We start from the raw sequence: 13896 nt of genomic DNA, 5'->3' as shown, positions 1-13896 counted from the left end.
TGGGGGCACCGCTTTTTGGCGCCCCCAAATCTTGGCACCCTAGGCAACCGCCTAGTTCGCTTTAATGGTAGCACTGGCCCTGGCGGCGGGACACATGCCTCTTCCCCAGCAGCCCAGGCAGTGCGTCTTTTTCAGTGTGCCTGGAGCAGCCTCAGAGAGGCAAATCACAAGGGGAGAGGGGCTGGGCATGCGTGCCTGCGGGGGAGATGTTGATCACTGTCAGGGGCGGGGCTGGCCAACAAGGGAGAGATACTGTCACTGTCGCTTGCTTCTGGGGCTCGCAGGGTGTGGAGGGGGTTAGGTCTTCTTATTATGCAAGAAGAAGGCGCTGTTCACGAGGCAGAAATGTAGCAGCCTGTCTGCCTAGTAATATGTCCGTAACTTCTTGAGAATTGAAAAAACACTTAATTAAATATTAGTTTCATGATACTGAAAATTGTTTTTAAATTAAAGAAAATAGCTTTTGAACCCCCCCCCCCCTCTTCCCCACATTTTGTTAATGTTGCTGTTAGTTAACTGTTCCTCATTCTCAGTTAATTTCCCCCAGGAACATAAAACTTGTAAATGTTTTAAGGCCCCTACATTGTCAGGGTGATGTAAAGCCTTATAAATGACGACAAGGGAATCAGCTAGGAAGATCTGTGTGCTTTTCTCACTGTGTGCCAAAGTGGCACCGTGGGGTTAGATTACAGCTCAAGATTTATTTTACTACTTTTTTTTTTTTTTTTTAAGAGAGAGAGACTTTGAGGGCAAATAAAACATTTACCAAGCAGTCAATAAAATGTTAGAACCAAGCATTTCCCAAAGTACCCAGCCAGGTCCAGGACAATGATTAGCAAAACTGTATGACTTTCATGTGTGAAAGTCTGAGCAATTTAAAATGACATTCTACTCCCCCCTCCCCCCCTTTTGGTGTTGTGTAGTATAATTTAAATGAAAATCCAGGATTTTAACTGGAATGCAGAGTATTAGTTACCAAGTGTTTGTAACTTATTTTTCATGTGTTTAGGAAATGCTGAATAGTTACTGTGACTTTTTTTATATTGTAGTTTAAATAACTTACCAAAACAATTGAAACTGGTGTGATTTATATTGCATTATTTTGACAAATAAAATTTGCATAATTTTTGCAGATTTTTAATTTTTTTGGCGCAGAATCCCCAAAGGGGTAGACTGCATGTGTCTGTGTATTAAACAAGTGGCAGTTTCTAATGAATAGATAATTTATCTGGATTGATCTGGAAGTGCATATGTGTGCATAATAAAGGCGAGTTTCAGATTTAATAGATGACTGTGGAACAAGCTAGAGGGCCATATTCTTGGAGTTTCATGTAGCCACCCTGCACACACCCACATCATAGAAAATTTGAAATATTATTTTATGTACATTTAGATAAGATATGATGTGGAACCATAAGCCTCTAGGCAAGGTGAAACAACAGTACCCTAAATGTAATTTTTTTGCACAGTTCCAGAGACACTGCAACTTGACTGATTACACTTTTTACTGTTTAAATTTCAGCATCTTAAAAGTGGTGTTCATTGATCAGAGCTTCCAAATGACAATGCATTAAAAGATTTGTATTGATTTTGCATGGGCAAGTATTTTTTTCAGAAATTAAGCTATTTAGCATGTGGCAAAAATGGCAACTATCATTTTTCCTAAATACTAACATGAAATATTTTCACATTGCCTATTCTTCATTATCAAAGTATCTCACAAGTGATTTGAAAATATAGAAAACTATTATTTAAATTTGCTGACCAAATCAGTCTCTCACTGAAGGTTGTACACTGGTAACAGTGGATTGAGTGCCAGCTGGGTCTTTACAACACGTCATTAAATAGTCTGACGATGCTGTAACTTAGTATATGTAGAGCCCTGTGTGGATACAAATTTATAGTCGTGGCTATAAATCGGTATCTAGGGAACTGCAGGGCTCTCCCGGGAACTGCAGTGGCAAAAGAAGCAGAATGTAGGGCCGCCGCTCCCAGCACCCTGTACCAGCAGATCCTCCAGCGCGGCTATACCATCCCCTGCCTGTCCCTTCTACACAGCTGTCTAGGGGCATGCACGCTGCTTTAAAACAAGCGCGCAACCAGGGACAGCTGCTGGTGAACCTGGTGCCCACCCCACTGGGCGGGGCTAGGTCGATGCTGCCAGTGCAGGACGCTAGCTCCTGGGGTGGCAGCCCCATGTTCTGCTCCTTTTGCCACTGTGGTTCCGCGGATATCCGCATCCGCGGGTATAAATTTGTATTCACACAGGGCTCTAAGTATATGCTCCACAACTGGAAGAATTTCAGAGATGGAGGTATGCTGAGTCTCCTACATTCAAGTTCTGTAATCAGTTTCTTCAGGTTATGCAGATACTACTACTGAATGCATAGCGAGGGGGTGATTGGAAGTTTCACCAACACAGTGTGCCAAGTTTCCATACTACTTTACTGCAAATAGGCTCAGCTACACCGGGTGGATACCAGTCAACATTCTTGACATGTTAAATCGCCCTGAAGAAGTACCCAGTGCCTTTGAATCTGGGGAATTTGCTGTTCATCAGACTCCGGGTTCTTTCAATGGAATTTGGAGTGACCTGGAAAGAGAATACCGTCATCAAAGACTCAAAGGGAAGCAGTGGGATCGTAGGACTGACAAGAAAAAAGCCAGCACTTGTCAGGTGGATCCTCACAAGACATGTCCTGAGTGAATATGTAAAAACTATGAAAGAAGTGGCCTAACAAGAAGTAGTGAAGATGAAGTCCACAAACAAGTCCTTTCTGCTGCACTGAAGGGGGATGAAAAGCATGCTACAGCTCTTTCCAACCATGTCGTCAACAACAAACAACCCATTGGACCCTGAATCACATCCAGATGTGCTTATTAATATATCTACTGAATTGCATGTTGCATCAGATGTACAAGAGTCTTTATTGAAAGTAGCACATGTTGGTGAAGAACAAATGGAGAGATTTGTAAGAGGTGCACTTGATTCTGATGGGACACACAGCTGCTTCAGTCTAGTCAAGAAGTCTGGCATTAAAACATTTGCTGATATGGCCAGGAAGACCAGATTTAAGTCTGGCCAGGGAAGGACAGTCACAGTAGCTATCAGTCCAGGAATTGTTTTCTGCAGAGCCCTGAACTTAGCATGATTCAGAGATGTTTCAGTGGCAATTGTTCTTAGACCTGTGCCTGAGTCCATCTTCTCTGTTAATGGAACAATGAGAAAAACAGACAAACCTGAGCTAAGAGCATGCAACAAAGAAACCACAGTGTACATCAGATGTCATGGCTGTCATACAAATGATGGCTGGAGACAAATTCCAAGCATTCGATGAATTGGCTGTTGAGTACTTGAAGCAGATCCTAAAAGGATTTGACAAAGCTAATTCTGTAATCGAAGTCTTTTGACATGTATGACATTAACTCTGTACAAACTGCAGAAAAACAGCGCCAGGCAGGATCTACGAGTGCCTCCATGAAAAGAGTTTCTAAATGTAGCATCCAACAAGCAGGCACTGGATAAATTTTTCTGTGAGTATATGGTTTAAAGTCCATGTAAGTGTGGGAGCACACCCAGCACAAAAGCTCCTTTTTGCTGGAGTCTTTTCCAGTGAAGTAGCAAAGTCCATCACCAACAGAGGTGTTGAAGTTCAAGACATGTACATCATTCAAGAGGAAGCAGACACAAGGATGCTTCTGCATGCTATATGTGCTAGTATGGCTTTTGTGTCAAAGGTAACATGGTGATTAGGTCACCTGATACAGATGTTTTGGCCCTTGCTGTTCACTACTTTCCAAAATTGGAACACACAGGTAACGTAGATTGAAACAGGCACCATTACCAGAACAACTGACAAGTACTTGTGTGTATTTGTGACACACTCATTTCTGACTTCTGTAACATAATTCTTGTACAGCCGGAAGTAAGAGGAGGTGACTCTGTCCCATCCCTATCTTGTATTGGGGCAGAAAAATCTGTTTAATATTGTCAAAACAAAGGGAGCTTCAGAGCTCTTGACACATTGGGGTAGTGTAATGCAATTTCTGCACCAAGGAAGTCGTCGTAGTGCTGGATGACCAGAGCGAAAGAGAGAAGGAAACGCTCAGAAACCTGAATTAGTTGTGCCTCAATCTAGCCATCAAAAAAGAAGTCCCTGGCCAACCTCCCACTATGTGAGGACAGTTTTGAAGAGCCTGTCAAAACAGCTTAGCAAATAGATTTGAAGGTCTTTGCACACAGATAAATCAGATGTTGGGCAATCATTATGGCATGCATGGAAAATATGAATGATAAACTGCTTCCTGTATTCTTCAAGGGCCCAATGGTATCTGAGCTTCTACGAGACCTTATTTGTGCCTGTACTAGTAGGGGTCACTGCAAAATCAAATATCTGTAGTCAGAACAAGCTTCCCTGAACAGAACTGTGTACATGCCAAAGGAATGAAGACTGTGGTAACCCACGTTCACGTGACAGGAATCATGATGAACAAGATCATGTTGACTAGAAATGGCACCAGTGCCATTACATTTCAATGATACCTGTACAAATTTATTATCAAATTTTGTTTTACCTTTTAGATTTTTGTGATGCTTTGGGATGAGAGAGAAATCCAATTTTATGTCTTGAAATAATGCATAGTCATTCCAGTAACAGAAACAAATGCAGATATTTCAAAGTGGTCATTTTAATGTGTTGGTGTCAGTTTCTATGGTAATGACGCCACTTGACAGCTCCACATCATCTCTCATCTTAAAGTAAACATAATAAGCTTTCAAGTGGTGTGTGTAGAGAGCATACATTGGGGTGGCGGGGAGGGGAGAATTGTAAAACATATATGATGGGGCAAAATTAAGGTTGCATAGTCAACCTTAACATTTCATGACAAAGTGATGAACTCAGTATTCTTTTAATGTGACTAATTTTTGTGGGGAATAAAAGTAGAAATCAGTTCCTCTATCAGCGCTGTTTAAATGGTCCTGCAAATTTTGGTCCTCCAACTTTAGAGTCTAAAGTGAGTGTGGAGGTACTATAGGGAATTTTTTTATTCGTGAACTCAAACCATCAGTATGTTCCTGGACAGTCAGAAGCAAATCTATTTCAGGCTGTTACAATTTGAAAAGTGATTTAAAAATATCATTAAGAGGTTCAGTATTTGTCATCTAAATGACTCCTTTGAAAATCTGATCAGTTTACAAGTGAAAATATTTTTTTTGGAACTACCAGATGTGATGCACTCCAAGAAGTAGTTTGAGAAATAGAATTGATTCCCAATTCCAATTGAGTGGACAGTATCAAAGTATATTCAATATAGTTTCATACTTGGTTGAATTTTGTTATGGAATATTTAAACCTCTGTAATAATGGATCTGTGTCTTGTGGGAAAACGATGTTGTAGTACAGGGGTAGGCAACCTATGGTACGCGTGCCAAAGGCGGCACGTGAGCTGATTTTCAGTGGCACTCGCACTGCCCGGGTCCTGGCCACTGGTCCGGGGGGCTCTGCATTTTAATTTAATTTTAAATGAAGCTTCTTAAACATTTTAAAAACCCTGTTTACTTTATATACAATAGTTTAGTTATATATTATAGGTTTATAGAACGAGACCTTCTAAAAACGTTAAAATGTATTACTGGCACGCAAAATCTTAAATTAGAGTGAATAAATGAAGACGCAGCACACCATTTCTGGAAGGTTGCCGACCCCTGTTGTAGTATTAATTCGTTATTTCTGCATTGTGATTTTGGAAAACTATTTCATAAATATTGTTTTATCCACATTACATGTGAAGTGAGTTCTATATTGACATAAGTTTAATGGGTTTGTCTAGTTAAAGTAGGATTTATTACATGATACGTTTTTAGTTTTTTATTCTGAAAATATCAGTGCTGGTGAAAATTGTTCAAAATTAAGCTTACCATATAAGAGTGGACAAGTTAGTGTATTTTTTTAAGGCAGGAAGATTTGTTGTTTTCCTGACTTAGAGCAAAAGGTGTATAAATGAGAAGAGATTGATACTGTTTTTTTAAAGGCTGTTAAAGAGAATCTGAATGGTGTATCTATTTTAAAAAAAATAGTGTAAGTTGTTTACCATAAAAATGTTTATTTTTGACCCTGCATAGCTTAGTAAATTTAAACCTGTTTCTAATTGTGCTAATTGTGCTATTTTTCTCTTTTTACAGGTCCTTCAGTCTAGGAGACTATGAGGGAGCCTCTGCACCCAGGGAAAATGTTACCCTTTACTGGGGGGAAGGGTAAACCAGTAGGGAATACAGTACAATCCCAAGCATACTGGGAGGGGCGGGAGGGAGGTGTTGCCGTCACTGTATTAAGTCGATGTTGGGAAACGTTTTAACATCTGGAGCCTTTGTGGGTGAAAATCTGTCTCCTCTTACAACTCAGCACTGGATGTGAAGAAGCAAAAAAGAGAATCTATTCACAAAACAGCACATTCTGCAATATTATGGGGAATTGTACCAAAACAAGAACCATATAATTGAACCATAGGGATACGTAAAAAGGAAAACTATTTTGCGCACAATAAAGGAAACCTAAGAATGGGGGTGGGGGTTTACAAAAATCCTTTGACTGTTTAAGTAAGGGTTTTCTCATTATTTCATCCTGCTTGATGGGATTCCTAGGTATTTGCATGTTAATGAAGAACTACACAAATGAAGTTAGTACAGTTAAAATGCAGCTTGCTACCTGTATTGGGAACTGGCACCTGCAGTGTACAATATAGAAACCCCATAATAAAGTAATAAAGGTTAACTTTAACAAAATGAAGCAACTTGCAAGATGCCAAATGAGTCACTCCTTTCATTTTTTTTGGGTGGGGGGAGGGGCATTTCAAAGGAAAGATTGACATCTTAATTTTATATTAAAAACTTTAGTGGATATGATTTGATGGTTGTACTTCATTAGATTTAATTTCTAGAGTAAGGCATTATTCTTAACATGCAGTTTAAGGTTCAGGCATGCATTCTGGCTCATAGTGATCAGAAGTAATTTAAATTAGTGGGAAAGTAGCATGCTTGCATCACATAGAGTGAGATTGGTATACTTTTACTTATGTTGCGCCAGTTTTGTGTTGCAGTTTACCAATTTAATATAGCCCTGCATTTAAAAATCCTTTTTTAAAGATTCTGTGGATTTTATTTTTATTAAGAATATAGATATAAAGTACTGTAGTTTACAATTAGGCCTTGAAATATCTTTTTAGGATCTGTTAAGAATAAGATTGATATTGTATTGTGTGTAACCGGCACAATGTGGAAAGCTGATATAGCTGTGCAAAATATTTGCCTCTGTGCTGTCAGTGTGATGTGCTTTCTGCATGGTTATATACTACTAGTGATTTTATCAGAACTTCTAAAAATGAGTTACATGGTAAGACCTGTTAAAGGCTGCATAAATGTTAGTTGGCACGTAAAGACAATTGTAGAAGTTGATGACATGATAGCTATATTTCATTGTTTATTCCCACTCAACATATTACCTTCTATGCTTTCTTTTTTGTTCAAGCATGATCTTTAAGAGATGTTTAAGTTAATGGATGTAATGCAGGGTATCTACACTGTATCGGCGCATGATGGTGGCCCTTTGTGTCGTAGTTAAGTGCACAAGGGTGCAAGTTTAAAAGCTACAGAGTGAAAGTTGGTTTGGATCCTCTTCATTTCATTTGTTTGGCTTTTCTGTTGTTTTTCTCTACTTACGTGTATTCCTGTGAATAAATCCTTGTTAAGTTAACCCTTTACTTTTCCTTCCATGTGTATTTTCTTATGTACTGTGAATGTGAAAACCTAACTGGTACACTTGATCTTGTGTCCATCTGAAAGTGCAAGTCTTTATTAATTTAGATTGCCTAAGGAGTATCCCATGATGATAAAGGAAAATGGAGAGATTTTAACTCTGCTGGTCAGAGGTGAAGCCACACCTTTCCATTTTTCAAGTGCTGCGTAATTAATCTAAAACAAAATTAAGCCATAACAGCCTTTTTATAGTTTTAGTTTCTTACCGTTGCATTGCAGAATGAATACTGGATAACAGTTTTTGTAAGAACTTAATCTTCTTTGCATGGTTCTATTCTTTAAGAATGTTTGAATAATTTAGCCATTGCACTGAAGTTTGAGATGTGTGATAAATGCTGTTTAAAGAGGTTTTTTTTAATGCATGGTAGCATGCACAAGTTTTACACATTCCTTTTTTTGGCTTTTCAAAATTATAGTAGATTATCTTGTTTGAAGATAGTTTTGACATATACTGACTAAATTCAGTAATGCTAGTACATGATACTTACTCATTTTGTTTAATCAGAACTGCATGTGATGATGTGCTTTCAAATTCAATTGCGTTGTTAGAAACTACAAATCTTCCTTCTTGGCTAATAATTCTAAAGTGAGTGGGTAATAGGTTTCTTTGACTAAAAATATGTCCGACATATTCCTATTAAAATGTAGTGAGGTAGGATTTTGTCTTACTCAAATATATTTTAATTTCTTGTATAGGGTAAACATTTGGCAACAGTTTCAGGAAAAAAACTATAGCTTTTCCAGATTAAAATTTTGTATACAATATGAAACGTACTTTATAGTGCAGTGTTGTTTGGACTTTATTTAAATTTAGTTCTAACAATTGCAGCAACCTCACTAACTGGAGGAAAAATCAGTCAGATGAGCCCATCATATCCACTTTTATGTGTGTATTTTAAATCTGTATCTATAAACGTGTGACTGTTTACAGATGTGAACTGATCTGGTATAGCAGTAAGGAATATAATCAAAACAATGCAAAATTAAACAATACTGCCATAATCATAGTATTTTAATAGGTCCACTGGTATATTTTAAAGCAAATTAAACCATATTCCTAATGCATAATAGTACAGGGATTTGCAGAAGACATTTAGGTTATAACTTGAGGTAAGAAAAGTTCTGATTCAGCATTAACCATTGTAATTCAAATTGTTGCATCATGGGATATATATAAAGCATCTTAATTCTTGTGGTGTAGTTTTGCCAGTTTTTGAATGTTGACTGAATGTTTATACCAGTAGAATTGTGTGTTTGTCTTTGTTACATTCCAGTGTTTCTGCCTCTTGGCATGCTAAAAGCACGGCTTACTTCATCTGCTCCTTACACACTGAATAAAGTGCTGTTAGTGTGCTAAACTACAGAAATAGCCGCTGCTAAGTGATAATGTAGATTTTCTACTTGAATATTTTGTTGTAGGAACCTCAGGAGGTCAGTGTTTACTGTTTTTATATGCCTTGTTTTTCCTGTTTGAGTTTCCCTTTTTGAAGGATTCTAACAGTGAACAAAAGCTGCTGATCAACCTAAGTTGGTAACAGAAAGTGTATTTAAATTTTTAAATGCACCTTTTTGGCAGTTCTAAATAGCAGTTAAATTAGTCTTAAAGTTCAGTACCACAGTTTTTCATTTATACATTCAGAAAACAAGTTGTCTTTTTTCGTTTAAAAAAAAAATTGTAGACTACTTCATGACTTCAGGCAATGTAAGCAAAATGATCAATTTTGTAAATTTTTTGAAGCTTGATTATTTTCTAAATCAGTTTGTACATAATTAAAATTGTAATAAGATAATTCTTATGTTTCAGTTTATTGCTACTTATTAGAGGTTGTACCCAAGAGATCACTTTTAAAAGAATGGGTTTAAAATTTATAGCCATTATGATTTTTAAAATTTAAGTAGCATAAATTTTGTACTAAACAATCTTGACATGCACTGTGATTTTTTTGTTAAGACTTCCTTTAGCATTGATCTGAATTACTTAAGCTGCATATATGTATAATATAATCAAATATATATTCTAAAATTTTAAGTGGCTTTCCTCAACTGAAACTCATTGCTACTCCGACATGAAATATTCAGATACTAGTTTTATCTCAGGTGAATACTCTTGTACCCTTTTGTTCACAACATATGTATAAAACAGTCTCAATTATACCAGTTTATGTATTTCATATATGTATTTTCATATATGTCTTAAACGCTTACAATCTAAATTAACCTGCTATGGGACAAAAATGATTTTTGCTTCACATCAGTCACCTATTTTATTCATATTGAATGTATTAACAGATAAAGGTGCAAAACAATCTTCCTTGGAGAAGACTGCATCCATGCATAACAGCAACTAAAATACTTCATAAATAGTGCTTTAAATAAAGCATTGCATAGGAAGTTTTTTTGTTTCAAATATTATTCAAGGTATAACTTGGCATTAACTGCTTCTCAATATTTTTTTTCACGTAAGGTGATGGACCTTTAAAATACTGTATAGGGTCTACAGACTATTTTACTTTTATTTACTGTAGCTTTAGGTAAAGATTCAGATCTATAATGAAACTGCTGCTGTAAACCACTTAACAACATGCAGTAATGTAAGTTAGACACTGATGTAGTTTGCATACAGCAGTTTGCTTACATATTCATTACATGTTATTGGCAATACCTAATCTTGGGTACAAGTTTGATACACTAGTTGTAGGTTTCATATGTATATTCTTTAATATGACTTACATGTGTCAGGTTACTAGACATCCTCCTCCAGTACAAAAACGCTGTCTATAGATGGTTCTTGCTTTTTGCACTTATTGTTGGAGCTAAATCAGTTTTAGGTTATTCTAAATGAAAACTGTAATAAGATAAGTACATTGTGACTTGCCTTTCCAATGTGTATTGTGCTAAAATAATAAAGATACTTATAAATCTGAATGTATTCATGCGAGGAGAAGTTAAAATGGATGTATAATAAGGTTAAGTCCCATGCTTTGTTGGACAGTGTACTTTTAAACAAATCTACTTTCCAAGCAAGTTCAAGGCTTACAGTGTAGTATCCCTTTTCTGTAAGTTGATACTGTTGAGGTACTTTATCCTTAAATATCTTTCTATGGGTGAGCAACAAAACTGAGAAAGCCTGGGTGACTTTCATGGGGGCAATGATTGGACAACACTGTGTAATCAGGTTTATTTGGTTGTAGAAATTTTCTGTTAATAGTACCTTATCTCACAAGGAAAAAGAGGTGGATATGTTGTAAATGACCTAACTTAATACCTAAACAGTTATAAAACTGTTAAGATTGGATGCAGTGAATAAAATAGTTTAGAATTAGCAAAATGATTGGATCTTTCTGCTGACAACTTAGGTTGTATGAGTTTTGCTTGAAAGCTTTAAATCTGATGTTTCCTGTACCTGCCATGTTAGAATGTTTCCTTCAAACATATCCTCCTGCAACTTCTCAAGCTGTACTAAATTGAGTGATATTTCTTGAAGTCTGCCTCTGTGCTAATAGAACTTCATTTTAAATAGAATATGGTTTTAATTTTTGATAAGCTGCTGAATTTTAAAGAGTTTTTGGGGCCACCAAATATTTTGGATCATGCAGAGAATATATATTGTACTGTAGTAATTTTGTATTTACATTTGTATGATGTGACATAATAGATGTGAATGTTAATCACTGCTTGACTATGTTAATAAAGTTGTTTAAATATAGATATTGCACTCTGATTTTTAATGGAAGATAATTTCATGTCCAGACATATTTTTTTGTACTTAGTAGTGCACTCTTGCGGTTCAGCTCTGTTCTGAAGGCTGTAAATCCTGTCAGTTTTGAAGTGAATAAGACTTTCTCTTTAGTTGAAAGAAAATGATCTCTGGCTCAACTAACACCTGTAATCCAATTAACTTTGTTCTAGATGCCTCACACTCTATTGATATTTTGTAAATATATTTGTAGAAGCAAAAGGTTGTACCTAAATTGAAATAAAACTGTATTTGGTGATACAGGTAACTTTTGCCACCTGGGAATGGGACATTGACTGCATTCAGTATCTGTTTTAAACAGCATAACTTAAAAACATTTAATGTGCCAAAATTAAGTTTCATTTACCACACAACACTGATAAATCTGAATAGAAATAATGCTATGAAAGGCACAAAACTTCTATTTTTTATCTGTTTTAATAAAAAGTAGAACTGCCATCTTCTCATGATTTAGGATCAGATCTTCAAGTGGTGTAAATGTGCGTAGCTTCACTGACTTTAGTGGAGCTATGCCAGTTTATGCCAGCTGAGGATCTGTTTCTTAGTTTTCTACACAACCTACTGCTGCAAAATCCGGTGATGTGAAAGTGTAAAACTGACACTGATAGAATTATGAACAAAATCCATGTACATTACTATTAATTTGACTATCCAGTATTCAAAATTGACCTGAATTGGTCAAAAGAAGTTAACATATTATGTATATAGTTACCCTCTACAGTTAGACTTTTGCTAAAACACTTCTCAGTATATTTTGCTGAATAGAAAATTACTTCCACAGGACTGTAATAATTTTATATACACCATTTATACTTTGGAATGGCAGTGTGTCCAGTCTATTTACCCACTTTCCATTTAAGATTGCAGAAGAATCCTATTAGATGGATGAGTCTGACTTGTTTCAAATTTAGAACAAATACAATGTACAAAATGTGAAAACAATATTTTTACTGGCAGCAATACTGAAAACCTGCATAAAAAATTAGTTACACCTTGCATCTTCACTCTACCCTACTTTAGTCCTGTTGGACAGGTGATGCCAATCAGAGTTGCAGAGTTAGAGGTTTAGGCTTTTATATAATCTGATGGATTTCCATTCTGTTTCTGTTCCTGCTCTATTGTACAGTTGTAACTTTAATATTAATTGATATGAGGCTTAATCACTTATCTATAGCACACTAGCACAGTTACTGACTTTTAAAATTAATGTGTTTTGGAGATAGCTATTTCGGAGGTGAGGTTTTCAGAACTGGTAGCATTTTCAGAAAATAGATGGGCTTTTTTTTGGGATACTTTCAGAGCAAACTGACAATACTTGGCTAATCAGTATATGAAGAGTTGTTATTCCCTTCAAATCAACCCTCTGTCTTTTAGTTGTAGAGAGAGACCCAACATAAGATGAATGACTTCAGATGTTTCATATAGTTCACTGAAAATATGCATAGATATCTAGTTCTAGGTTTTATCTCTCCATGAGCATTTATCAGACACCCATCACTTTGGTTTCTAGGTGCCAGCAGCCTTTTACCTGCCTTCCCTTGATGAATCAGTAGGAACCCAAACATTATTTTCAAGTTGGTCTGTTTCATCTCCTTGTGTCTAAAGGAGTCCTGTAATACAAGCTTTGTTCCCTAATCTGTTTTAAGATTTCCTCTTGTTAGAAGAACCTAAGATACTTTAGCCATTTCTCAGAGAAAATTGGGGGGAAAAACTCCAATACTGGTTTCCAGAGCTTACAGCTAAGAGAGTCCTTGTTCCTTTCTTCCCTCTCTTAACAGGCTGTATAGTGGCTTGTTCCTCAGTACTAAAAGGCAGGATGCCCGGGAGGTCATATAGGATCAGAAAAAAGCAAGAATTTTATCTGGGCAATAGACTTAATGATAGGAGAGATAGTCCAGTGGTTAGGACACTAGCTTAGGAATTGAGGGAGGAGACTTGGATTCAATTCCCTGCTCTACCATGTATTTGTGGGACCACCCATTTTAATTTCTCTGTGCTAGTTCCCCATCTGTAAACATGGGGTAATACTTCCCTCTCTCACAGGGTGTTGTGGGGATCAATACATTAGAGATTGTGGAGTGCTTTGAGAGCTGATGAAAATGCTACATAAGAGCTAGGTGTTATTTCTATTAATCTGAAATGCGGATATCTAAAATATCTCCATTTTCTCTCCTTGCCAATATTAGGAGAATGGCAAATAATGAAGAGGACATGTCAGTTGATACAGAATGATCTGGATTGCATGGTAAACTGGGCGTGAGCACAGAGTAGTATGTATTTTAATATGGCCAAATGTAATATGGCCTATACATCTAGGAACAAAGAA

General features: G+C 36.6%; 1 protein-coding gene across 1 annotated transcript in view; it reads left to right on the top strand.

The window, feature by feature from the left end:
* The window catches only part of TNPO1 (transportin 1), a 134531-nt gene extending 125036 nt beyond the window's left edge, over positions 1-9495 (top strand). Inside the window, exon 25 of the mRNA XM_026649141.2 lies at positions 6185-9495. The gene's annotated coding sequence lies outside the window, so the exon portion shown is untranslated. The remainder of the gene's footprint in view (positions 1-6184) is intronic.
* Positions 9496-13896: the final 4401 nt, after the last annotated feature.

This window comes from Terrapene carolina, unplaced genomic scaffold, assembly GCF_002925995.2.
Source record: "Terrapene carolina triunguis isolate 2854851 unplaced genomic scaffold, T_m_triunguis-2.0 Scaffold69, whole genome shotgun sequence".
Lineage (NCBI taxonomy): Eukaryota > Metazoa > Chordata > Testudines > Emydidae > Terrapene > Terrapene triunguis.
Note: the sequence above shows the minus strand (reverse complement) of the source record. Positions and strands in the feature narration are given on the sequence as shown.